Genomic DNA, 24545 nt, shown 5'->3' with positions numbered 1-24545 from the left:
TGCTAGCTCAGGGTGTCCTTGTGGCTTGAGGGGACAGTTTCTGTTCCCAGCAGGGGATGCTCTGCCCACCTGGCAGAGACCAGCTGGAAAGAACCCTAGTAAAAAGTCTGAGGTCAGGACGGAGACAACTGAAGCCCTCTTTCACGTGCACGAATGGATGAACCCCAACCAAAATATTCTCCCTTTCCTTGTCATCTCCAGATATTTTTACAGCCTCGGTTGTTTAATTAAGACTGTTATTGGGGCGCCTGGGTGGCTCAGTCAGTTTAGCATCCGACTTCAGCTCAGGTCATGATCTCGTGGTTTGTGAGATCGAGCCCAGAGTCGGGCTCTGTGCTGACAGCTCAGAGCCCGGCTCCTGCTTCGGATTCTGTGAATTCCTCTCTCTGCCCCTCCCCCCACGCATGCGTGCACGCGCTCTCCCTCTCTCTCAAAAATAAACAAACTTTAAAAAAAAAAAAAAAGACTTACTATTATCGGGGCACCTGGGTGGCTCAGTCAGTTGTGCTTCCGACTTCGTCTCAGGTCACGATCTCACGGTTTGTGAGTTCGACCCCCTGTTGGGCTCTGTGCTGACAGTGTGGAGCCTACTTGAGATTCTGTCTCTCCTTCTCTGCCCCTCCCCACTCTCCTCCTCTCAAAATAAACAAGTAAACTTAAAAAACAAAAAAAGACTGGTAGTATCTTTTGTGGGAGCAATTTTAGGTTTACGGGAAAACGTCCCACCCGCATTCTTTACAGACTGGGGCATACGGCCGACTGCTTTCTGAGGCTTGCCTTTTCTACCAAGTATCTCAGAGATCTTGCTATAGCCTGCACATCCAGACCCTCATTCAGTGGCTTCAGTCACTGAGCAACTTAAAGTGCCAGTGCAACCGGCGCTTTCCAATAAAGTCTCCGCTTCTGATCTGAAAACAAGGCTAAGTTATTGTTGTCCTGCGTTCAGAGTAGCTAGAGGGAAGCGACCTGTAACCCAAAGCCTGTTTCTTTCCACAACAGACTGCCTGCTTCTAAAGGGCAATTAGCCCAGGGAATATACCATGGGGCCTTGTCACCGCCTCTCATAGATGAACTCTCTCTGACGTGCAACTCACAAGACATTTGTGTAAGTGGCTTTCCACGCACTGAGCGGCCCGCGACCTAAGGAGCGTCCTGATGGACTGCGCCTGCGCGGATCAACAACGCCCTCAACTTTACCTCCCCCTTTGTAGCTTCCAATCACATTGGTCCAGGCTCTCCCTAAATTCCGGGAAAGCCTCAAGACCCCTTTTTCAGGGCAGGCAGATTTGAGATCCCACCCCCACTCCCATCTCCCCGTTAGGTGGCCTTGCAAATTAAAATTTTCTTCACTGCAAACCCGGTCTCCGTGTTCGGCTTGGGGGCCCACGGGGCCCTGGTTCCCTCATTCGGTTACACCAACAATGTCAGGCACTGGGAGAGATGCTTGGGACATAAAATTGAACAGAGGAGACAGACGAAGCCCTGGTCTTTGGAGAGCTGACCTTCTAGTGAAGCGAAGGGACAATAAATGTAGGAAGTGAGGACATTAGTTAGTGTGTTAGTCCGTAGGGAAAAAAAGAGGGCGAGGGGAACCCGGAGTGGCGAATCCGGGCAGGCTTCGGAGTGGGGGGAGCCAGCAGAGGCACCCTGAGGGGGACAGAGTCCCAGGCTGGGGAAGGACAGGCCTACAGGTGTTCCATTATCCGACTGCCCCAGGACGAATTTGGCCCACCCCCGTTGCTGGGCCCCTGTCGTTTGCTGCGGCCGCAAACACTGCCAATACCTGCAGAGTCCGCTCCCAGCAGTGAACTACAACGTGCTCAGAGAGAGATCGTCCAGTTCATTGCCTTCCAAAGGCGCTGCACGAGGACCACGAGTTTCCCACAAAGAGCTGCCCTCCGGGGCTCGTCAAACGTGTACATTCTTCTGGCAGGTCACAAGGGCGCTCACATTCCACGAGGAGCCTTTCCAGAGCGGAGATCAGCTAATCCGCCACCGGGCCCCCAGGGCAGGCGCGGGAAGGTTCACGCCTAGGTGGTGGGTGGGCAGGGCTTCCAGAACCGGTTCGTGGGGTGAATGGATGAGGGGGTTGGAGGCGCCGCTGCAGTTACCCACGGGAGCCACCAGAGGGCGCAGGGTGCTACAACCTCCGAAGATGAACCTGCCTGGGGCATCTGAGGAATTAGGACCTTCTCTCTGGGGGGTGCGTGGGGCGTACGTGCCGGGGAGGTGGAAGGAAGGAGAGCGGGGGGAAAGGAGACGTAGGCTTCGAGGGGATTAGAGAGAGGAGCTTCTGAGAGTGCCTCTAAAGCAATCTGCTCTCTGTAAGGGCCAGTCGCGTGGCGCAGCCCCATCAGAGTGAATACGATCTCTTAACTGTGAATTGAATTCAAGAGCCCAGAACAGAGCGGAGAAAAGAGCCACAGGATAAATACGGTATGAGTCCATCTGTGGAAAAATTTTTTTCCACAAATAAATGCCACATATTTATTAGGGGTGTGTGTGTGTGTGTGTGTGTGTGTGTGTGTGTGTGTGGTGTTTATCACATATACATCCATAGGAAAAAATCTAGAAGCGTGAATTTCAAATTGGCAGCAATGGTTGCCTTTGGAATGGTGTGTGTGTGGAGGGGGTCAGGGAATGGGAAGGGTGATGGGGGGGGGTGATCAAAGAGGAGTTTAGCTTTCACTGAAATATTTTAACTTTCTAGGGGTCTAAACCCTGTTAGTTGTGTAACCTAACATTAAAAAATTACTTTAAAAAAAGAAAAATGAAGAAAAAGAACTGAAAGAAACCTCGAATGCCATTTTGTGTTGCATTAATAGAGGTCTTACCTGCAGCTCAAGGGAGGTGACGGCCTCCTCTGTTCTCAGAGCACATCTGGGACCTCTTTTCTCTCTCCTCGGCTCTGTCCTGTGTGAAGAACAGGGAGAACCCAAGTGGAGGAAATTGTGGTGGCATCTGAATGGGGGCACATAGGTGAGCGTGCCCTTTACTCAAGCCGGAGTAACTGGGCTGGGAGAGGTATGTGTGACAGATGCTTTCTTGGTAACAGATTTCTGGAAGGTGCTCAGGGCAGGATTCCAGGAGTGAAGGATGGTGGAAATTCCAGCCCGGGTGGAGTAGAGAGTTCCTACCAGGAATACCGAGGATGGCCTCGCAGCATCCTGTGGGAGGGTATGGGGGAGTCCCTGAAAGACGCCTTCAGTTCTGGAAAACGATAGCTGGGAGGCCAGAAGGAGTGGGCGGGCTGAGATTCTTTCTCCCTTTATTTGCTTTTTCTCTTTCAGTAACTGCTGATTGAGATCGGCTCTGTTCCATGCGCTGGGGATACCGCAAGGAGCGTGGTCTCTAAAATGGAGGTGCTATCTTCTCTCCCAACTCCTTTTTGCTCCCACACGGCACATACTGATCCCTTAGCAGATCCAGAATCGGGCCACTCTGTACCCCTCCACTGCCACCGCCCCCATCCAGCCCCTTCGTGTCCTGCGTGGCTGTTGCAGTAGTCTCTTCGCCGGCACTCTCCGCTCCAGCCACACTGGTCTTCTTGCCAACCCTTCAGGTGGCAAACCTATTCCCTGCCTCAGGGCCTTTGCACTTGCCCTCTTTCCCCAGGTAGCCCCATGGCCCCTCCCTCACTTTATTCAGGTGTCTGCTCAATCTCACCCTTCAGAGGTGACCCTAAATTAGAATTGTCTGGTCACCACCACTCTCTAGCTCCTCGTGCCTCGATAGCTTTGCTAACTGTGCCCTTGATGGTGTGTTATGTGTTCGTTGACTCATCTTGCTTTGTGTCTATTTCCCACCAGTGTCAGCTCAGCAGTGGGGGGGGGGGGGGGGGAACTGTGTCTGTTTTGTTCACAGTGGAGGTCCTGGTGCCTAATTTGTGCCTGGCATGTGGAAGGAACTTGGAAGATATTTGTTGACTGGCTGAATGGAAGGGGAGGTCTTAAGGAGAGCACTTCGCTGGTTTGGGGGTGAGTGAGAGGGACAGGCTGACAGGGACATTGAGGTTCCTGCTTGAACAGGGAGAGAGGATCCCCTGGCCCCGAGCTGGGGAGACTGGGGCCGTACTGATGCAGGGGGCACAGCTAGGGACGGGAGAGCCCTCTCCACAGGGGCTGGAGGCTCCCGGCCTGCACTGACTTCCTCACACAGAGACCTCACGCTGCCGGGGACGCGTCCCCTGCCCTCTGCCTCTGACCCTGACTTGCTGAGGGCCAGACATCAGCTTCTGACTCTTTTGGTGCACTGGGCCTCCTTCTCTGCCCTCTTCCTTCTGTAGGATTATATGTCTTGGGTCCTTAAGAAGAGTACAGGCCCCCAAAGCAGGGGACCCAGGTCAGGCCTGGGCCTCAGTTTCCCAGCCAGTCCAATGGGGTAGATGGTGCAAGAGAGCAGGTGCCTAGGCCCAGATCGAAAGGGTGAGATGGGGCTGCGTCCTTCTGTCCATTCCCCAGTCCAGACACTGGCAGACTGGTCTGGCCTCTCGGGGCTCGGGGACAGCGAAGCCTTTGGCCTCCTGCCTGGCCCCCAACCTGAGAGTCGGTGTCCTGGGGAAGGGGCGCAGAGCCCCCAGTGGCCGAATCCATGAGAGCACCAGATGCAGCACTGGGGCAGAGACTCAGGGTGTCCCAGGGGAAGGGGCCCCACAGGGGGAGGGACTGCCCAGGGGCCCACACACAGACCCGGTTTTCCCAGTCCAGAATGTTCTCCTAGCTTGCCTTCCAGCCTTCTCAATTCACGTTCACAGCTGTGGCCACACCCAGGGGCTGCCCTCGTGTTTTTCTTTCAGTGGTTTACGCTGAACTATGTCGAGTAATTTTAGACACACAGAAAAACAGAGGATAACATTATGAACTGTATATCCGACATCCCGATGAACTCTGGCGTTTTCCGTAATGCTTCCTCCATTTCTTTTCGAGGTGGCTTAATGTGAATTATAGAGATCATGAATCATCCCCTCCAATACTTAAGTTTGCATCTCTAAAAAAAGAAGGCTACTTCCTTGTATAACAAAGGAGCGCGGTTTCACTCCAAAATATTAATATTTCTCTCAAAGGGCTGGTAGGGAGGCATGGGGCCGGACAGGAGAGTGGCCCCTTCCCAAGGCTCCAGAAGTTTCCAGGGAAGAAACTGGTATTCCCACACTGATGCAGTGGGAAGAGCACTGGACAGGGAGCCCGGACGGTGTGGGCCTGTCCTCGCTCTGATTTGGGTCTCTTGTGTTTCTGTCTGTAAAACGGGGTAAGGAGTAATGCCACGACAGGGCCCCTGCATCACTCCCCACCACCCCACCACCCCTCCAGGGCCTGTGTGACCTCTGTGACCCGGCTTCCCACCTCCAATCTCTTTCTGTCCTCCTCCTGTTTTCTGGTGAGTTCCCCACTGCTCACTCTTTGGGTTTCAACCCAGAGGCCGCCTCCTCCTAGAAGCCTGCCCTGACCCCCGGCTTGGGTTCAGGGCCTCATCAGGACCTCACAGATGACTCAGAACAGTGACCCCTGTGGCTTCTCAGTCTCCCCCACCAGCCGTGGGCCTGGAAAGCTGAGGCAATTTGTCTTGTTCACCACAGTGTCCCCAGCCCCTACGTCGGTGCCTGGCCCGCACCGTAACTTTGTCGAGTGAACAAGTGGTTATTGTCACATTTTCCGCTCCAATCTGTCTGCCTCTTTCGGGGGGCCTCGGTGGGGGCGTTCGGTCCTTCCTTCCTCTCCTTCCCACCCCCCTCCCTTCGCTCACAAATATTTATGGAGCCCCTACTATGTGCCAGGCGGTGTTCTAGGCATGGGAGATACAGGCCAGGCCCCCTGCCCTTGTGGAACCGAGGCGAGCAAACCCAAGAAAACAAATACATAAAATAATCTCAGGTGTTGCGCACGGCGAGTGAGGCAAACCAGAGCTGTTGAAGGGGTGTTCGAGGGCCCGGCTGTGAAGGTACCATGTCTCAGAGCCGGAGGTGTGGGTGACGGGGAGCTGGCCGGGGAAGCACTGGGGGACGTCCCAGTGCTGGTCCCTTTGCCCAACCTCTCCCCCCTTTTCCCCCAGCCCCTAACAACCACCGCTCTATTCTGTTTCTGTGAATTCGGTTTTTGTGATTCCTCCTATAAGCGAGATCACCCGTGGTCTTTCTCTGTCTGAATTACTTCACTTAGCCAAATGCCCTTCTGGTCCATCCCTGTTGTCACACGTGGCGGGCCTTCCTTCTTCCTCGGGCTGAGGAATATTGCATTCTGTCTCTTTCCTTCTTACGTTTTCGTCACCTATTCGTCAGTCGCTGGCACTTAGGTTGTTTCCATGGCTTCCATGGCTTCCATGGCTTTTGTAAGTCGCGCTTCCATGAACGTTGGGGGTGCCGATCGGTCTTTGAGCTTCTGATTTCATTTTCTTCGGCCACACGCCAGGAGGTGACACAGCCGGGGCACGTGCTGGTTCTGTTTTTGGCAGAAAAGGAACCTCCGCGCTCTTTTCCATAGTGGCTCGCACTGATTTATGATTGCACCAGCAGCCCGCAAGGGTTCCCGTTTCTCCACAGCCGTGCCAGCGTTTGGTGTCTCTTGTCTTTTTGGTAATAGCTATTTCGACAGGTGTGCAGCGATATCTCATTGTGGTTTGGACTTGCGGTTGCCTGATGATGAGTGATGGTTGAGCACCTCTTCATGTACTTGTTGGCCAACTGGGTGTCTTCTTTGGAAAAATGTCTACACAAATACTCTTTTTTTTAATGTTTATTTATTTTGGAGAGAGAGAGCGAGAGAGCGAGAGCAAGGGAGGAGCAGAGAGAGAGGGAGACACAGAATCCGAAGCAGGCTCCAGGCTCTGAGCTGTCAGCACAGAGCCCGACGCGGGGCTCGAACTCACGGACCGCGAGATCATGACCTGAGTGGAAGTCGGATGCCTAACCGACTCAGCCACCCAGGCGCCCCTACTCTGTGTATTTTTCAATTGGATTTTTTTGTCTGCTATTGTGTTGTAGGAGTTCTTTATATTTTTTGGATATTAACCCTTTATCAGATACGTGTTTACAAATGTTTTCTCCCATCCCAAAGGCTGCCTTTTCATTTTATTATTTTTACTTTATTTTATTTATTATTATTATTAATTCCAGTTAGTTAACATACAGTGCCGTGTTAGTTTCAGGTGTGCAATATAGCGATTCAACACGTCCATACAACACCCGGTCCTCATCACAAGTGTGCTCCTTAATCCCCAGCCCCTAGGTCCCCCATTCCCCTACCCCCTTCCCTCTGGTAACCATCAATTTGTTCTCTATAGTCAAGAGTCTGTTTCTTGGTTTGCCTCTCTCTCTTTCTTTTTCCCTTTGCTCCTTTGTTTTGTTTCTTCAATTCCACACGTAAACTCAATGGTATTTGTCTTTCTCTGACTTTGTTGCTTAACATTATACTCTCTAGCTCCGTGCGTGTCGTTGCAAATGGCAAGATTTAATTCTTTTTTTTATGGCTGAGTAATATTCCATTGTATATATAGCCCACGTCTTTTTTTTTTTTTTCTTTTTTTTTTTTTAACTTTTAATTTTTTTTTTTTCAACATTTTTTATTTATTTTTGGGACAGAGAGAGACAGAGCATGAACGGGGGAGGGGCAGAGAGAGAGGGAGACACAGAATCGGAAACAGGCTCCAGGCTCCGAGCCATCAGCCCAGAGCCTGACGCGGGGCTCGAACTCACGGACCGTGAGATCGTGACCTGGCTGAAGTCGGACGCTTAACCGACTGCGCCACCCAGGCGCCCCAAGCCCACGTCTTTATCCATTCGCCTATCGATGGACACTTGAGCTGCTGCCTTTTCATTGTGTTGGTTTTCTCTTTTGCTTTGTAGAAGCTTTTTAGTTGGACGTGGTCCTTATTTGTTGATTTTTGCTTTTGTTGCCTGTGTTTTTGTTGTCACATCTGTTTTGTTAAGTTTATTTATTTATTTTGAGAGAAAGAGTGAGCATGAGCAGGGGAGGGGCTGAGAGAGAGTGAGCACAAGAGAGAATCCCAAGCAGGCTCCACGCTGTCAGCATGGAGCCCGACCTGAGGCTCGAACTCACAAACCTCGAGATCATGACCTGAGCCGAAATCAAGAGCTGGACGCTTAACCGACTGAGTCACCCAGACGCCCCTGTTGTCATATCTGAATAATCATTGCCAAGACCAATGTCAAGGAGTTTTCCCCTGTGTTTCCTTCTAGGAGTTTTATGGTTTCAGGTCCTAGGTTTAAGCCTTTAATCAATTTCCAGTGAATTTTTGTGAGTGGTGTAAGGCGAGTGGTCTAATTTCATGCGTTGCATGTGAATATTCAGTTTTCCCAACACCATTTGTTGAAGAGACTGTCTTTCCTCATTGAGTATCCCTGGCTCTTTTGTCAAGTATCATTTGGCCATATTTGCGTGGATTTATTTCTGAGCCCTTGATTGTTTTCCTACCGGTATCAGATCGGTTTGATCACTATAGCTTTGCAATACTGATTTATGGTGTTAAAAGATCTGCCTGAGCTGGGGGAGGACGGATAGGGGGAGAGACAGCAGGAGTGGCCCAGGTCTGACTCAGCCTCCAGGCAGAGATGGGTCAGCTGAGCCCATTTCATGCCCAGTCCTGGTGTGAGGGGTCTGAGCGTGCGCTGAGGATGGGCCTGGGGCTTCGGGTGTCTGGACATCCGTGGGTGTCTGGACCTGTGGGATGGACCTCAGCAAGAGGGAAAGGAGGGCGGGGTTTGTGCAGTGGCTGCAGGCTCATTTGCATTTGATTTGCATGTGGAGTGGAGGGGTCTTGTTGAAAGCTGGAAAGGCCTGCACCAGTCCCTTGGGTGTTACATTTCCACAAAGATTCTGTCTCCGGGCCACGACCTTCCAGTTCAGGAGGGGCCCTACTTCTCCACCTGCCTCTGGCCTGGCCCTGCCATCTGGGGTTGGGACAAAGGCCCCTCACCCTCTGAACCTTTTTTCCCCTGTAGAATCCCATCTGTCAGGCCCAGCCTCTGACCTGGGGCAGCTCCATTAGCGCAGACCCAAGAGTGGGGGGAGGGGACAGCCCCCTAACCCTAAGGGGACCCAAGCCTCTCCTCCCAGCCTCTGCCATCTGTCCTGAGCAGCACTAGTGTCCTCCTGTTTCTGCCACCTGCTCGATGTGATCCGGGCCAGCCAACCTCCTCCTGGGTCTTGGTTCCCCCCATGAGTCACACGCAGAGGTGGGATTGGGTGTTTTTCCCGAAGAGGAGTAACTCGTGTCTCACTCTTGTAATTGCTGTCGTATCCGTATCCCACCTGTTCTATTAGTGACTTCCACATTTTAAAGGAAACGTGTGCTCCTTGGCTTAAACGGATTCAGCGTGAAAGGAAATTTCATACTTTCTCTGTGAGTGGAAACTCAGCATCATTTGCCGTAATTAGAAAACTTCTGGGGGTGGGGGGGAAATAACGGAATGGGAATAAAACAATGTTCTTAAACTCTAATCCTGCTTCAAGTGAAAGAAGGCTGACCCATTTGTGTGATAGTCCAGAAAAGACGAAAGCGTAGGGAAAGAAAACAGACCAGTGGCTGCCAGAGCGAGGGGGAGGGACGTGACCGTAAAACACACAAGGGAGGTTGTCCAGGTGACGGAAGCCACTCCTCCATGGCAGCAATTGCAGCTGGACACATTTGTCAAAAATCAGCGAAGTATACACCGGAAGTTGGTGAATTTCCTTTAACAAGACCCATTTTCATAAAGGAACAGATACAAATCCCAGTTTGGCCCTGAGTCTGCGGCCCCCTGTCGTGGGCGAAATGGACACGGATGAAGGCTAGAAAGAGTGAAAGAGAATCGAAGAGAAAACAACTTCCACTCGAGAGCCGTGCTAATACGATAGCCACTAGCCTTGTGTGGCCTTTCCATTTAAATAACTAAAACTCGATAAAATGCAAAATTCAGGATTTTTTTTTTTTTAAGTTTATTTATTTACCTTGAGGTGGGGGGTGGAGGGCAGAGAGAGGGAGAGACAGAATCCCAAGCAGGCTCTGCGCTGTGGGCGCAGAGAGCCTGACCCTGGGTTGGGCTCAATCTCACAGGTTCATGAGCCAAAATCAAGAGTTGGCTGCCTAACCGACTGAGCCACCCAGGCAGCCCGAAGACCTCAGGATTAAAAGAATTCTGGGCTTTCCAGATTCACAACTCGACCCTGTTCCTGGGGCGTGAGGATTTGGGAGTGGAGAGCCGATGTGGCTCAGTCTGGACCAAATCCAGCGGGATCTTCAAGCCTGTCTTCATCTTGCCCTGGTTCCAGCAGCTGCCAGCCTGTCTCTAATCCCCAGGAGACTGCTGCCAGCCCCGATTGTTCTGTGCGGGCACCCTGTTCAGCCCGCTACAGGGTGCAAGCACGTATGCTCTCTGCCAGGGTTTGCGATTTATTGGGAACCCCCATGGTTGTGCGGTATGATCTCTGCTATTGTCATCAGCAATGAGCATAACGCACATTTATTGAGCCATGCTTTGGCCAGGTCCTGTGCTAAGGGTTTTGTGCGCATCATCCTGGGGACTCAAGGTAACTCCTTGCGATGTAGGTGCAATTATTCCCATTAAAGATAGGGGGCTGAACGTTCAGAGTTTAAGGAACTTTCCCAAGTCTGGCAGCAGGTGGGTGGTAGAGCTGGGATTAGAACTCTGACCGGCTGACCCCAGAATGCTTGATCTTGATCTGAAACTGCTGCTTTTTATCTTTAAACTCTAGACTCTTCTCTGTGGCCTACAGCAATTTCATGTCAGTCTTTTTCCTGTCTCTCCATTCCAGTCGTTGGCCTTTTGGCTCAAATATACCAAACTCACTCTTGCCCCAGGACCTTTGCACATGTTTGTTCCTCCTAGCCTTCCCTAGATTTGCACATGTCTGCCTCTTTTTTACGCTTTAGGCTTCACCTCAGAGAGGCCTCCCTGACTGTGCTATACAAAGCAGCCCCTTTTCCATTACGCCCATTGCTTTACTCTGCTTTATTTTTATTTATAACATGTCTCACTTGTCGGTTCACTTACTCATCTATTGTTCTGTCTCCCTCACTAGAATGTAACTCCCTGTGTTCCCGTCTGTCTTCCTAGTAACCGGCACAGACCAGGGGCTCAGAAAATATTTGTTGAATGAGTAAATACATCCTGAAACAAACCAAGAGGAGATGAAGGGGGGAGGTCTGCAGGGATGAGGGTAACTTGGACAGTCCTCTCTCCAAACTGGAAGCTGCTGTCTCCTAGCTGTCCAGACAGACAGAAAGCCGAGGCGGAGGGGAGGCGGAGGAATGCTGAGCCCGAGCAGCAGCTCAGTGATAACAGCCACACCTGGAGAGCTCGCTTTTTATGCTCCCCAAGCCCTTTCTCAGGTGACACACCATGGGATTGTCCAGGAGGTCAGCTGGGTGCTATAATCACCTCCACTTACCCGATAAGAGGTCTCCCGACTGCCGAGTCAGGAGACGTGCCCCAGGCCAGTTTGAGACAGGGGGCTGTGGAAGCCCAGAGGAGAGACTCCTAACCAGCCTGAGGTCAGTGGGAGCTGCCCAAGCCAGAAGCGGGAGGGGACCTCCTCCAGGGGGTTTCAACCTTGGCTGCACATGGAAACCTGATATCTGGGCCTCTCTCCTAGAGGTTCAGATGTGGTTGGTCTGGGGTGCAACCTGGACGTTGGAATTTGTAAAAAGTCCCTAGGTATTATCTCCTGCTGAATAACAAATCATCACCACACTTAGTGGCTTAAGACAACAATAATCTTTTTTTTTTTTTTTCATCTCTTTTATGGTTTCTGTTGGATAAGAACTCAGGAAGGGCTTGGCTTGGCAGTTCTCTCTGAACTTCTCATGAGGTCTCACCTGAAGGCTCGATAGGCTGCCTCCCCCGGGACCAGAAAGCTCAGACACAGGAACTGTCCTTGGTCACCAGTCCCCTCCCCCCCCCCCCCCCCCCCCCGGGGCATGCCTCTCAAACCACTTCAAGGCCAGGCTCCCCCTGCCAAAACAAAATACAGCCATGGGGTGCACAGAGGATAGGGAGCTGGTATCTGAGGCTGATTTCATCTCAGTTTCGAGCTGAGTGGAGAAAACACTGCCAAGGTCAGGATGCGACCCTAAGGATCATCTAGCTCCCTTTCATCTGGGCACACTAATGACAGCTTGTCCACCTCCTTATTCTTTTTAAAAAAAAATTTTTTTAAAAATGTTTATTTATTTTTGAGAGAGACAGAGACAGAATGCGAGTGGGTTAGGGGCAGAGAGAGAGGGAGACACAGAATCCAAAGCAGGCTCCAGGCCCCGAGCTGTCAGCACAGAGCCCGACGCGGGACTCAAACTCACAAACTGCAAGATCACGACCTGAGCCGAAGTCGGACGCTCAACCGACTGAACCACCCAGGCGCCCCTATCCTGTTTGTTTTAAGCTCCAGGGTACGTAGGGCAGAGGCAAGTTTGGAACACGCAAGGGTCAGCAAGACCTTTATCCAAGCATCTCAAATCTCTCCTAACCCCTGATTAAAGTTGTACATCTGAGAGAAGAATTCAACCATGACACCATTGTTGTTATTCCCATTTTAATGACAGGGAAGCTAAGGTCCGGCAGACACCCTAGCAAGGTGTTCACAGAGTCATATGCTTCTGTAAAACTTGCCAAAGTAAGGTGTTTAAACCTCACTCTGTTAAAACCACCTTCTCTTTCCATCCAGACTTCCCTTTGTGTCAGATGATGTCGGAGTGCGTGTGACCGTCTGTGGGATTTGGCCAAGGGAACCCTGACGTTCAGTACGGGCTTCGCGGTTTTATTTACGTTGTTTTCAGTCACTTTTGTGAAAAGTTATTGCCAACTGCTAATGACTTCCAGGAATACCCTTACCTAGCACACTGAGGTGTGCTGTGACATAAAGGTGCACCAGGGTGAAAGGTCATCTCTCTCTGTCTCTGTCTCTCGCCCTCTCTGGGTTTACAGTGCCCAATATCACCAGTATGTAGTGGAGGAGAGGTATGAAATGTATACATGGAGCCAGAAGAAGCTTGTTTGTGAAAAGTATCAGGGAGGTATGCCAAATATGTAATTCATAGAAATAATATTATTTTCCTGGATTTTGCAACATTTGTGGAATTTTCGTTTGTTGAGGTCTCTTCTGTCTTTCGAACCAAATCATCACTTTTATTACCTAATTTTATATCTGTGATTTTGTAGGTCTTTCCTTAAATAGATCTCCCTAAATTGTACGAGCCTCAGGAAGTATGTAGTCTAGATCTGCCCCTGCTTTGTGTCTTTTGTGATCACAGGATCCTCCTTGCCTCCCCTCACTGCTGCTGCCAACACGTGTTGTATATTCACATGGGAACATAACAGAACGGTTCAGAGGACTCCTGCTGAATCCAGATAAACAATGCTTTTCTCATCTATAAAATGAGAAGGATAATAGAACCTCTCTTCTCACATGGTAAGGGAGTCAAGTGAGAAAATGTGTGTCAGGCCTCGAGCACAGTCTAGCAAAGGGCACAGTTAATGCCAACTTTGATATTTCGCTGCTCCTCCCAGATATAGTCAGACTTCCTGCTTCGGATGCTATCTACTCTGATTTGATTGGTGCTCATGCCAGAATGTGCAATCATTGTCAGCTATTGGTATACTATTAGTCCCCCCTCCCCGACCTGCCCAAGGTATTTGCACAGTAAGTGCTCAATCATTGAAAATCCAATCAAAGAGTGAAGATCGCCATCTGGACTAGAAAACAGAGGTCGGTTCCAACTTGAACAATGCCCTAGACCCAAATAGTGACTTGCAGTTATGAAATTTCCTTATCTTGAAGGGTGCTTAGAGTTAATTTATTCTAATCCTTTTAAAAAATGTGGGTTTTTTTTTCCCTTGACAATTTAAGTGTTGGAAATTGGAAAATCCACAAAAACACAAAAAAGAAGTTGACTGCTGTTTTTATAAACGATTACACATAAACACGTGATATTGCAATTATGTATTTAATACGTAGTTATGGTGTACATAGTGCTTTGAAACACACTTTTAAAAAGCTTTCTTAGCATTTTCCTCATACTTTAAGTATCTTTAACTACATCATTTTTAATAGCTGCATAACCTTCCTCATCACAAAGTGGGGTAATTAAAGGTTCCTATCTCGAAGGGTTATGCCATGAGCAATGACAAGAGTTATGTTATGTAAAGCTACCTGGCAGGTAAAAAGCTCAGTAGACTTAGCTCTTCCGCAGGATGGATGTATATAACCGACCTTCTTTTGCTGAGCATTGGAATGATTTCCATTCTTTTGCTATCGTAAATAACGCTAGGCTGCATCAATCTTTGCTCATATCTTTGGTCATTTCCTTAGTAAAATTCGGGACTGCTGGATATGCATATTTTGCAATTTACCACGGTGCAGTTAGGGAAACAGAGAGGGAAAGGGGCTAGCCCGGGCTCACATAGCCAGCTGCAAAGTCGGAACTAGGGACTAGGTGGGGCCCCTAAATGGTGCCATAGTCTGTTGGGGACCAGGAGAAAGTCCTGGCAGAGCAAGGGAAATAACTAGGCTCCTGAGTTGCAGCGGCCAAGGGAAGACCAGGCCGGAGGGGTTGAGCCGGGGCGGAGCTGGGCTGCTGGGGCTGGACGCGCTGTCCCCTGGGCTGAAGCTAAGCGGTCGCCTGGCAACCCGGATGGCGCGGCGTTCGAACGGAAGCGAGGAACCAATCAGGATGTCCGGGGCAAACCATTCCGGCGACGGGGGGAGACTGGCGAACTCACTTCCCCTTCCTCTGCGCCCCCCCGGGCCTCCGCTCTGGTGGGGGCCTGGGGACAGTCAGGTACCCCGTCCACCTCGGGTGCGCAGAGCAGTTCCGAAGACGCTCCGGCGGGTCCTTATGCGGGGCTGGGGCCTTCCGAGCAGCGTTGGGCGCGGCCATTCCAACCTCGGGTCCGAGCTGTCAGCCTCTCTAAGACCCGTATTGGAGGAGCCGGGACTCTCCTAGCGCCGGCTCCAGGTGAGGGGGCGGGTGGTCTGGGGCGCGCGCTGGGGTCCGAGGGGCTCCGTGAGCGCCTGCTGTATGCGTCCTGCCCGCGTCGTATGTGTGGGGAGGAGTTGGTACCCCATTTCACGGATGAGAGGGAATGAGGTGCGGAGAGGCAAGTGGCCTGGCACAGCGAGGTCTGGTGGGGAATCCAGTTCAGGTCTTTCTGCTCCGCCTCGAAGTCTCCAGTCGGGGTAGATCAGGATTGGCCTTGGGAGGCCCAGACACGCAGCTGGGGGTCAGCTTCTCAGCCTCTTAGCTGCAAGGCTGCCGAGCCCTGGAGCCCTGGCTGGATGATCTCCCTCCTGCCCCACTCTCCCGCGCAGTCCTCTGGGTGCCCCTTCTGGGCATCTGTCTTCCCTTCTCTGGAACGCCAGAGGGTGGACTCAAGGCGCCTTTGGGGTCCTTCTGCCCACGGGGTTCTGAATCGCAGTGCTGTCTCCCTCAGAGGGCTGTTCTGGGGGGCATCCGAGGGGACTGACGTGTCTGGGGTAGATACTAGGTGGGCAGCAGGTGCCCTGGAGCCGCTTTTAGATTCTTGGGAATCTGCCCCAAGTTGGGGGAATGGGTAGAGGCAGCCGCTCAACCTGAAGCCACTAGTCACCAGAGACTTTGGAGTTGGGGACGGGGCCGCGACGGATCCCAGTGGAGCATCTGACTTGGGCCGAGCCCTGTCTCCTGGGGATGCGCTGGGAACTCAGAAAGAAATGAACTCTTTCATTTAGTCTCTCAACAAATATTTATTGAGTTCATATGCCCTGCCCTCCCCCTTTTCTATTTTGTTTCTCTCAGTGGCATTTACCCATCTGATGTCCTATGTCTTTCAGTTATTAGGGAGCTGATTATCTTCCTCGGCTGGAATGCGATGCAGGGAGGGGCTAGGGCGAGGCAAAATTGAGGGGTGCCCAAACCTCTAATCAAGCTAACTAAAGCTAACAGTTATTGACCATTTGCTGTCTGTCCTGCTGGTGGAGATCGACTCACATGGTCTCTGTCACCATTACAAGCACATGCCCAGCCCAGCTGTCCCACTTCTAAGGCAACACAACGTCGGTGCGGTGACGCTGCAGGGTGGTTTGTAACAGGGCGCGTCTGGACACACACTAAGTGCTCATCAGCAGGGGCTGATAGGCTCCTTATGTACTGATGTGGCACCACAGATGTTATTGAACAATGTATATTATTAAGTATATTAATAACACATATTATAATTAATAATATATTAACAACATTCTTTAAAAAAATTTTTTTTAACGTTTATTTATTTTTGAGACAGAGAGAGACAGAGCATGAACAGGGGAGGGGCAGAGAGAGAGGGAGACACAGAATCCGAAGCAGGCTCCAGGCTCTGAGCTGTCAGCACAGAGCCCGACGCGGGGCTCAAACTCACGGACCGTGAGATCATGACCTGAGCTGAAGTCGGACGCTTAACCGACCGACCCACCCAGGCGCCCCTTAACAACATTCTTAAAACAACACGTATTATTGAGTAAAAAGAGCAAGGTAAAAACAGTACGCGCAGCATTTTGCCATACGTGTAAAAAAAAAAAAAAAAGAAAGAAAGAATATATGTCCATTATTGTTGCTTGTATCTGCCTAAAATCTCCCTGGAAGGACACACAGCTGTCTGGTTGCAGGGAGGGGAACTGGGTGGCTGGGGATAGGAGTGGGAAGGAGTTTATTTTTACCTTATTCTCCTTAGAGTTTTTGTTGGGTCATGTGCATATATCACCTGGTTGAAAAATTATATATATAAATATATATATATATACACACACATATATGTATATACATACACATATATGTATATATGTATATGTTATATGTATAGATATGTGTATATATTATATACATATATGTGCATATGCATATATATGTATATATTATATACATATATATGTGCATATGCATATATGTATATATTATACACATATAATATATATATATGTCATTATAGATTATATATTTAATCATAAGACCACTGCCCTCTCTGTGATCTGTCATTGACTTGCTGTGTGACTTTGGGCAAGTTTCTTCACGTCTCCTGGCCAAGATAAGAAGCCACGATAGTGAGCTCAGGCCTGGGCAGAAGGTAATCCAGGACAGGAAGTGGGCTTGCCTGTGAGTTGGCCCCAACCTCCGCCTTCCCAGCCTCGTGAGCCAGGCCCTTCTCTAAGGCTTTGCATGTGGTCTCTCTCCGTCTCCACCGCAAGCCCCTCTGTCCCCATTTTGCAACTTGAGGTACAAACAGGCGCAGCTAATTGGGTTGATGGAGTTGGGCCGAATAGGAGATCAGTGCTCCAGGCGTCTGTGCCCATACCCCTCCTTCAGCCCGCTCACCTCTCCCTTGCTGAGATGTGTGCCAGGGTGCCCTGGACAAGACTGGTTCTGGGCAAGGCTGACTGCAGGCAGGCCAGGGCATGAGAGTCTGGGGAGACTCCAGAAATAGAATGGGGCCTGCCGTGGCCCTGGAGGATGCCCAGCTGGGTGTCTCTGACCCGGACAGCTGGGCTGAAATCGAGCTGGGCTGCCCTATTGGCCCGCCCCTTCAATGCTGCCTGGAGCCTTCCTGATCCTTTTCTGGGGCAGGTGAGGGCCACCCTGTCTCCACCCAAGTCAGGGCCTGGCTTCTAATGAGCAGCAAGAGAAGGAGGTGGAAGGGAGGGGTGGGGTGGGGGTGCAGAATGTCATGAAAATTGTAAACATCGAAACCACACCTCTTGCCCCCTAGACAAAGAATAAAAATCACGAACACCTCTCGACGAGCACTTCCCTCTGCCAGGTACTTTATGAGCATGTGCTCGTTTGATTCTTGCAATTTTGTGCTGTTATTTTTTTCCACCTCACAAAAGGAAACTGAATGCAAGAGAGGTTTAGTGACTTGGGCGAGGTCACCCAGAGCAGGAATTCCGATCCAGGGGGTCTGACCCAGACTCTGTTCTCCCTCTTTTTCTTCTCTTGGTAAAATGTATATAACATAAAGTCTCACATCTTAACCATTTGTTAAGGGTTCAGTTCAGGGGCATTAAGTCTGTTCGCACTGTGGTGCAACCATGGTGATTCTCTTTAAAAAGTTTTCCTAACCGTCATACTGTTTTCACAGCAGTTACGCTGGCTTATTTTATTTTATTTTATTTTGTTTTATTTTGTTTTATTTTTTGCACCATTTTATATTCCCACCAACAGTGTTCAAGGGTTCCAGTTTCTTCACATCCTCACCAACATTTGTTATTTTCTGTTTTTGGGTTTTTTTGTTTTTTGGTTTTTTTTGTTTGCTTATATGTTTTGATATTGTCATCTTAATGGATGTGACATGTTATGTCATTGTAGTTTTGATTTACATTTCCCACATGATTCATGATATTGAGCATCTTGTCATGTGCCTATCAGTCCTTTGTACACTTTCTTTGAAGAAATGTCTGTTCGACTCTGCATGCTTGGATTTGCAAACTTTGAGAAAAGTGGGTCAACGTTCGGGGTGATGAAGTCCTCACCCAGGAGCTGGGCACCGGAGTATCACATTTTGGTGGCATTTGTCACGCACAGGTTGGGAGAGGGGCACTGTTACAAGTCCTATTTTACGGTTGGGGAAACTGAGGCATGGGAATGTCGATTATCTTACCCAGGAGCTCAGTGCTACTCCGGGGGAGCTGGGATTTGAACCCTGGCAGGCTGGATGCAGAGTCTGTGCTACAGAGGTGGCCCTAGGGCTGAAGCGGGGAAGGCACTGTAGGAGCAGACCCCGGCCGTGCAAAAGTTTGGATGTGATGTCTTTGGAGGAAGAACGGGGCTCATCTGAAGTGGCCAGAGCCCAGCTTGAAGGGGGAGGCTGGAGGGGAGGGGGATAGATGGGGGAAGCCCTGGGGTGAGGCAAGAGGTTTGGAGGAGGCTTGGTGGTGAAGGGCCTTTGTCTCTGAGGTGGCCTGGTTTCCAGTCCTGCCACTTAGTCAATGGTGTGCCGTGTGCACACCTGTATGCTTGGTCCCGGGAGAGGATGAGAATACAGAAATAGGAAATGAGTGATCAGTAAGTGAATATCTAAAACGACAGGGTGGGATGAATGCGTGGAAGGGAACAGATAGACGAGAGAGTTGGCAGGAGCCTCAGGGCGGTCAGGGGGGCCTCTTTGAGAAGGTGGGACCTGAAGAAGGTGAGCTAAGAGGTTTGAAGCAGAGGACAAATGGTGCAGAGTCGGTGAGGCGAGAAAGACCTTAGGGTGTTCAAGACAGCAGGGAGCGGTATGTAGCTGCAGCAGAAAAGGCCGGAGCTGAGGTGGGAGGGGAGGGCGGGACCCCGATCCTGGAAGGCCTGAGTGCCAAGTTAGAGAGTCTGGGTTTTACTCTAAGGTGATGGGGAGCCATAAGTGGGCCTAGGCAGAGCAGTGATGAGATCTGATGTCTGTTGGGAAAACATTGCCATATTGCCATTTTTTAATGTTTATTTATTTTTGAGAGAGAGAAAGAGAGAGAGAGAGAGAGTGTGTGAGCAGGGGAGGAGCAGAGAGAGAGAGAGAGAGAGAGAGAGAGGAAGACACAGAATCTGAAGCAGGCTCCAGGCTCTGAGCTGTCAGCACTGAGCCTCACGTGGGACTCGAACCCATGAGATCGTGACCTGAGCCAAAGTTGGGAGGTGAGTGACTGAATCCCAACGCTGAAGATTCTGTCTCCTCCCCTTCCCTCCACTCCCCCAGCCCTGTTCCTGGATTCAAATCCCGGATTCAAATCCTGGCTCTGCCACTTACCAGCTGTGTGACCTCTGGCAAGTGGCCCCACCTCTCTGTGCCTCAGTTTTCTCAACTGTAAAAGGAGCATAATAGGAGTACCTCAGGGTGAGTGTGAGGATTAAATGAGTCAACAGATACAAAGAGCTCAGAACAGTGTCAGGTACAAAGAAACCACTCAGAACATTTCTTATTATATTATGAAAATTGTTATTATTATTTTTTGCTTTTATGACAGTTATTGCCTAACGGAACCCTCCCCCTTCATCCTTCCCACCCTCAGTAGAGGGCCAGGCAGGGACCCAGCAGGAAATTGCGGGGAACCATGGTCTTTAGGCTGGCCTCCCTCATTCCCCTAAAATCAGGCTCCAGGGCCTGGAGGAGGCCTCAGAGCTGACTCACTCCCAGGGGGAGGAGAGTTGTTTTCTGAATCACTTCCTGTCCCCTCATAGCCCTCTGCCCCAAACTGGGTGCAGCCCCCACTTGGCACAGACATGAAAAACTGGGCCCCCTTTGACTTCCCGAGGACTCAGGGCCTTCTCTGGGCCTCAGGATCCCAGTGAAACTGGCCTCATCAAATGTGCCCACCTGAAGTGACCTACTAGGGCTTGGCTTGGCGGTGGAGGCAATCACCTCCCTCCCAAGGGTTCCTTCCAGCAGTCTCCTCATCTGTAAAATGGGCATTAAGTAGTACCTCCCTGGGGTGGGGGTGGGGGTGGGGGTTGTCCAGAGATTTACATAAGTGTAGTGCCTGGGACTCCAACACTGTATTCTTATTACCATTGTTGCCCTTGCCACTAATATTTACAGCATGCCCGAAGCTTCTACAGGCCCTCTCAGAGCCTAAGAACTCACACTGACCGGGCCTGGAAGGTGAGACTCTCCTCACTTGGCAAATGGAGGGCCAGAGGGGGCCAGCAACCTGCTCAGGGACACACAGGTAGAACGGGGTGACATTAAGGCTTGGTCCGGAGAGAAAGTGCCCAAGTCGGACTCCTCGGGGTGACTTTGGGCAACTAGCTCAGCCTGTCCCAGCCTCAGTATTCCATGAGTCAAATGGGGATAATAATAGAGTTCACCTCACAGGGGTTGTTGGGAAGATTAACATGGATTGATTAATACCAGGAACAGCACTTTCTCGTGCCTGGCACAGTCAACGTTAACTGGCCGTCATTGAGGCCGGGAGGGGGGGTGAAGGGGGGGGGGAACGCCGTTTTTCCACCTCCCACGATGGGTGCGCTGGCCCGCGTGGCCACGGGGACTGCGGGTGGCAGATGTGCGGATGTGGCCAGCGTAGCTGTGGGTTGGGCGGCCCCGACTCGCGGAAGAGCTCCCTGGGATAGGTCCGGGCGCCAAGCCCGCCGCCAGCGCGCCTGGGCTCAGGTTCCGGCCCCCGCCTGGCTTTCGTTCTTTCCTTTCGGGTACTACCTGGGCCGGCGGGTTCACCTGCCCGAGGCAGGCCGCCGGAAGTTGCGCAAACGCGTGCTACTTGAGCCCTAGGTGGGCCGGGCCGGGGGAGCGCTCTGTAGCGGGGCGCGCTCGCAGCAAGGTATGTGCGGGTCCGGGCTGGCTGGGGGGGGGGCGATCGGGGCCGGAGTGGGGGGGCCTTCCTGGGAAGGTGGGGACGGGGCGGGGGCTCACCTTCCCGCCTGGACGAGACCCTACTTAAGAGCCAGGTCGACCCGGGCTCAGAGAGGGGCGGTGAGCGGCCAGAGTCACACAGCGCGCCGCCTGGCTCGCGGCCTCCTCCGTCGCTGGGAGTCTCCGAGAGAGTGTCCCGAAGCGGGGCAGGGCGGAAGCCAGACCGAGGATCCGAGCTCCCCAACCCCCTAAGGCTGACTCTAGGGAAGCCGGTGGGAAGGGGGCGAGGTGCGGCCGCATGCCCCGGGGATGCCCCAAGAGAAGGGCTCACAGCTGGCGCTCTAGGGGCCATTTGTGGGTAGCGTTTGAAACCCGTAGGTGGGGCGTTGGCGATGAGAGGAGGCCTCGGAGAGGACGAGTCCCACCTGGGAACTGGGACCCTTGGCTTTAACACTCAGGAGCCGCCACACCTCCGTTTGCCCACCTGTGAAATGGGATTTGGTCAGATCAGTTTAGGATTAGCCTCTATCACGTGCCTCCTTTGTCTGAGGCTCCGGCGCTTCTGGAGCTGCCGAGAGACCCCTGCCAGGGGGGCGGTCTGCGGAGCTGGGTCGTCAGAATCATCATAAAAACCTCGAGCCCCGTTTTTGGAACGCGGCCTTTCGGCCAGGTGCTGGGAGAGTCCTCGACCTGTTTTATCTCTCCATCCTCGCGGAGACCTGGAGGCTCAGGTCTATTTTTAACCGCGTTTCAGATAAGGAACCGGAGCGTGTAAGAGGCGCAGCTGCAGGAGCAGGGGGTGCAGCGGGCGGGTGGGCGAGCTGGCCAGCGGCCCCCAAGCCCGGCTTGGCTCCTAGCTTGTGTCCGGGCTGCGGGAGGAGCCCCTGCGGCCAGGAGCTCGGTCCGAGGGCGCGGGGCTTCTGCCCTGGCCCTGCCCATATGACCTCCGTCTTCCCCCGGTTTCCCAGGATGGTTCCCGGGAGGGAATTGCCGCCGCCAACGGGTCGGACTGGTTTGTTAGGCGGCGGCCCGGGGGTGGGGCAGAGGCTAGTTACCTCGACCGGGCTCCGCCAGGCTGCCTTTCCTGTCAGACCCTTCCTGCCTGAGGTCCCCTGGGGGTCGGCCCCCAGTGGGGCAGCTTTCCTTTCCCACCTACTCCATCCCTTCTGCCTTGGGAGCAGCTCTGTCTCTGGCCCGACAGCCCCCAAGGTTCTGGTAACTTGCCATGGCTGCGTTGGCCCGGGTCTCAGACTGGGGGCTGGAGGCTAGTTTGGGGTGGGGAGAGCAGACACGTTTGCAGACCTGTTTGCTCCATCCACACTTACTTACTTACTTTATTTATTTATTTTCTTTTTGAGAGAGCTCGAGAGAGGAGAGGGGCACAGACAGGGAGAGAGAAAAAATATTTTAAATGTTTATTTATTTTGAGAGAGAGTGAGTGGGAGGAGGGCCAGAGAGTGAGAAGAGAGAGAATCCCAAGCAGGCAATAGTAAGTAAACGTAAAAAAAAAAAAAAAAAAAAAAAAAAAAAAAAATTATAAAAATTTTTAAAAATGTTTGTTCATTTTGAGAGAGAGAGACAGAGCACGATCAGGGGAGGGGGCAGAGAGAGGGAGACACAGAATCTGAAGCAGGCTCCAGGCTCCGAGTTGTCAGCACAGAGTCCCATGCCGGGGTCCAACCCATGAACCGTGAGCGCGTGATCTGACCCGAAGCTGGACACTTAACCGACTGAGCCATCCAGGTGCCCCTGAGAGAGAAAGAGAGAAAGAGAATCTTAAGCTGGCTCCATGCTCATTGAGGGGCCTGAAGCAGGACTCGACCCCATGACCATGAGATCATGACCTGAGCCGAAATCACTCAACCGATTGAGATACCCAGGCACCCCTCTCCACACAGGTGTTAAAAATTATTATCGAATATGCTAAGATTTAAGAACCTAGAGTTTTCGTGCACATCTTTCTTCCAGCTTCCTAGCACATTCCATACCTCCCACCTTGGACGCATATGCCTGCAATAGGCTGGATGCATCCCTCTCTAGTTTATCTGAGGTCTGCCCATTCTCATTTGGTCCCCATGGACATTTTAATTCAAGAAAAATGTATTGAGCATCTATTATGTGTGGAAAGCAATATCCTGAAACAGATTCAGTGAACAAAACAGACAAACCACCTTCCCTCATGAAGCTGTATTTTAGGGGCATGGGAAGAACAAAGAGTAAAACTACATAAACATAATAGATGAGTGAATTAGGCTTCATATGAATTTGTGTCTTATTTATCGGCTCTGGGGCCTAGGTTGGTCACTTCTGTAGTCTCACTTTTCCCTGCCTGTAAAATCAGATGACAGTGACCCTTCTCACATTGGGGGAATTCCAACTGAATTCCAGGAGGATTCCAGGAGAGGATGGTGTTAAACGTCTAGCACACAGGGATGTCTGCCTTCCCACCCCAATCCAGACTCCTCCTGTCATTCTGGGTGACCACATGGGGCGGTGCATTATAGCTTTCTGTTATGGATGGAAATGCTCTAATCTGCTTTGTTTACTGTAGTGACCACTAGAGTGGCTGTCGTGTACTTGAAATGTGGCTAGTGTGATTGAGGAACTGAATTGTAAGTTTTTATTTAATTTAAATTTAAAGTTAAGGTTCACTAGCCGTATGTGGCTAGTGAATTAGACAACACGGGTGTAAATGGTCTGAATGACAAGTCTTCTTGGGGATCATCTGGATTGAAGTCCTCCTCTCGCGTTTTTCAGATGAGAAGTTTCAGGACTTGGTCTGTGGGTTTTCTTCTGGCCCATCTCTGGGAGAGTTAGCGGGGGACACTTTGTGGCTCCAGTCTTTTCTTGGAAAAAGGATCAGGGCTGGCCTGATGCCTGGGGCACGAGGCCCTGATGCTTAGGTGATCATGTGGATGCCTGTGCACCCAGATGTGGGCCCCCTTGCCTCTGGGTGCCCATCCTATGGCTGCTGGCAGATCCAGGGTCTGCTGGATGCTCTTAAGCAGGGTTTTGTGATTGTGGGCATTTCTAGCTTCTCTTGGAGCAGCACAGCACAGGGCTGATATTTCTAGCTGACAGGCATCCATGGATCACTGTAAAGTCCATACTGGAAGCTGATGAGTGTCTGGACTTCACTGGGGTGGGGGGTGGGGCCTTTCTACACTCCTCCCCCACTGGCTTATTGCTATGCCTGGGGCCTGGCATGTCCAGACGGGTGGATAGCACAGGGCAGCTTCCTGCCTGAGTGGGT

At 51.4% G+C, this 24545-nt stretch overlaps 1 protein-coding gene across 5 annotated transcripts in view; it reads left to right on the top strand.

The window, feature by feature from the left end:
• The window catches only part of FAM110A (family with sequence similarity 110 member A), a 130625-nt gene that overhangs the window by 103983 nt on the left and 2097 nt on the right, over positions 1–24545 (top strand). The window contains exon 1 of one of the 5 annotated variants that reach the window (XM_060614420.3): positions 14602–14964. The exons of 3 other annotated variants lie outside the window; for them this stretch is intronic. The gene's annotated coding sequence lies outside the window, so the exon portion shown is untranslated. Of the gene's footprint in view, positions 1–14601; positions 14965–21059; positions 21261–24545 lie in introns of those variants that run through there. One more of the 5 variants, XM_060614413.3, reaches the window with a different exon arrangement.

Source organism: Panthera onca, chromosome A3, assembly GCF_046562875.1.
Source record: "Panthera onca isolate mPanOnc1 chromosome A3, mPanOnc1 haplotype 2, whole genome shotgun sequence".
In the NCBI taxonomy this organism is placed as follows: Eukaryota; Metazoa; Chordata; class Mammalia; order Carnivora; family Felidae; genus Panthera; species Panthera onca.
This window is presented reverse-complemented; position numbering and strand designations above follow the sequence as displayed.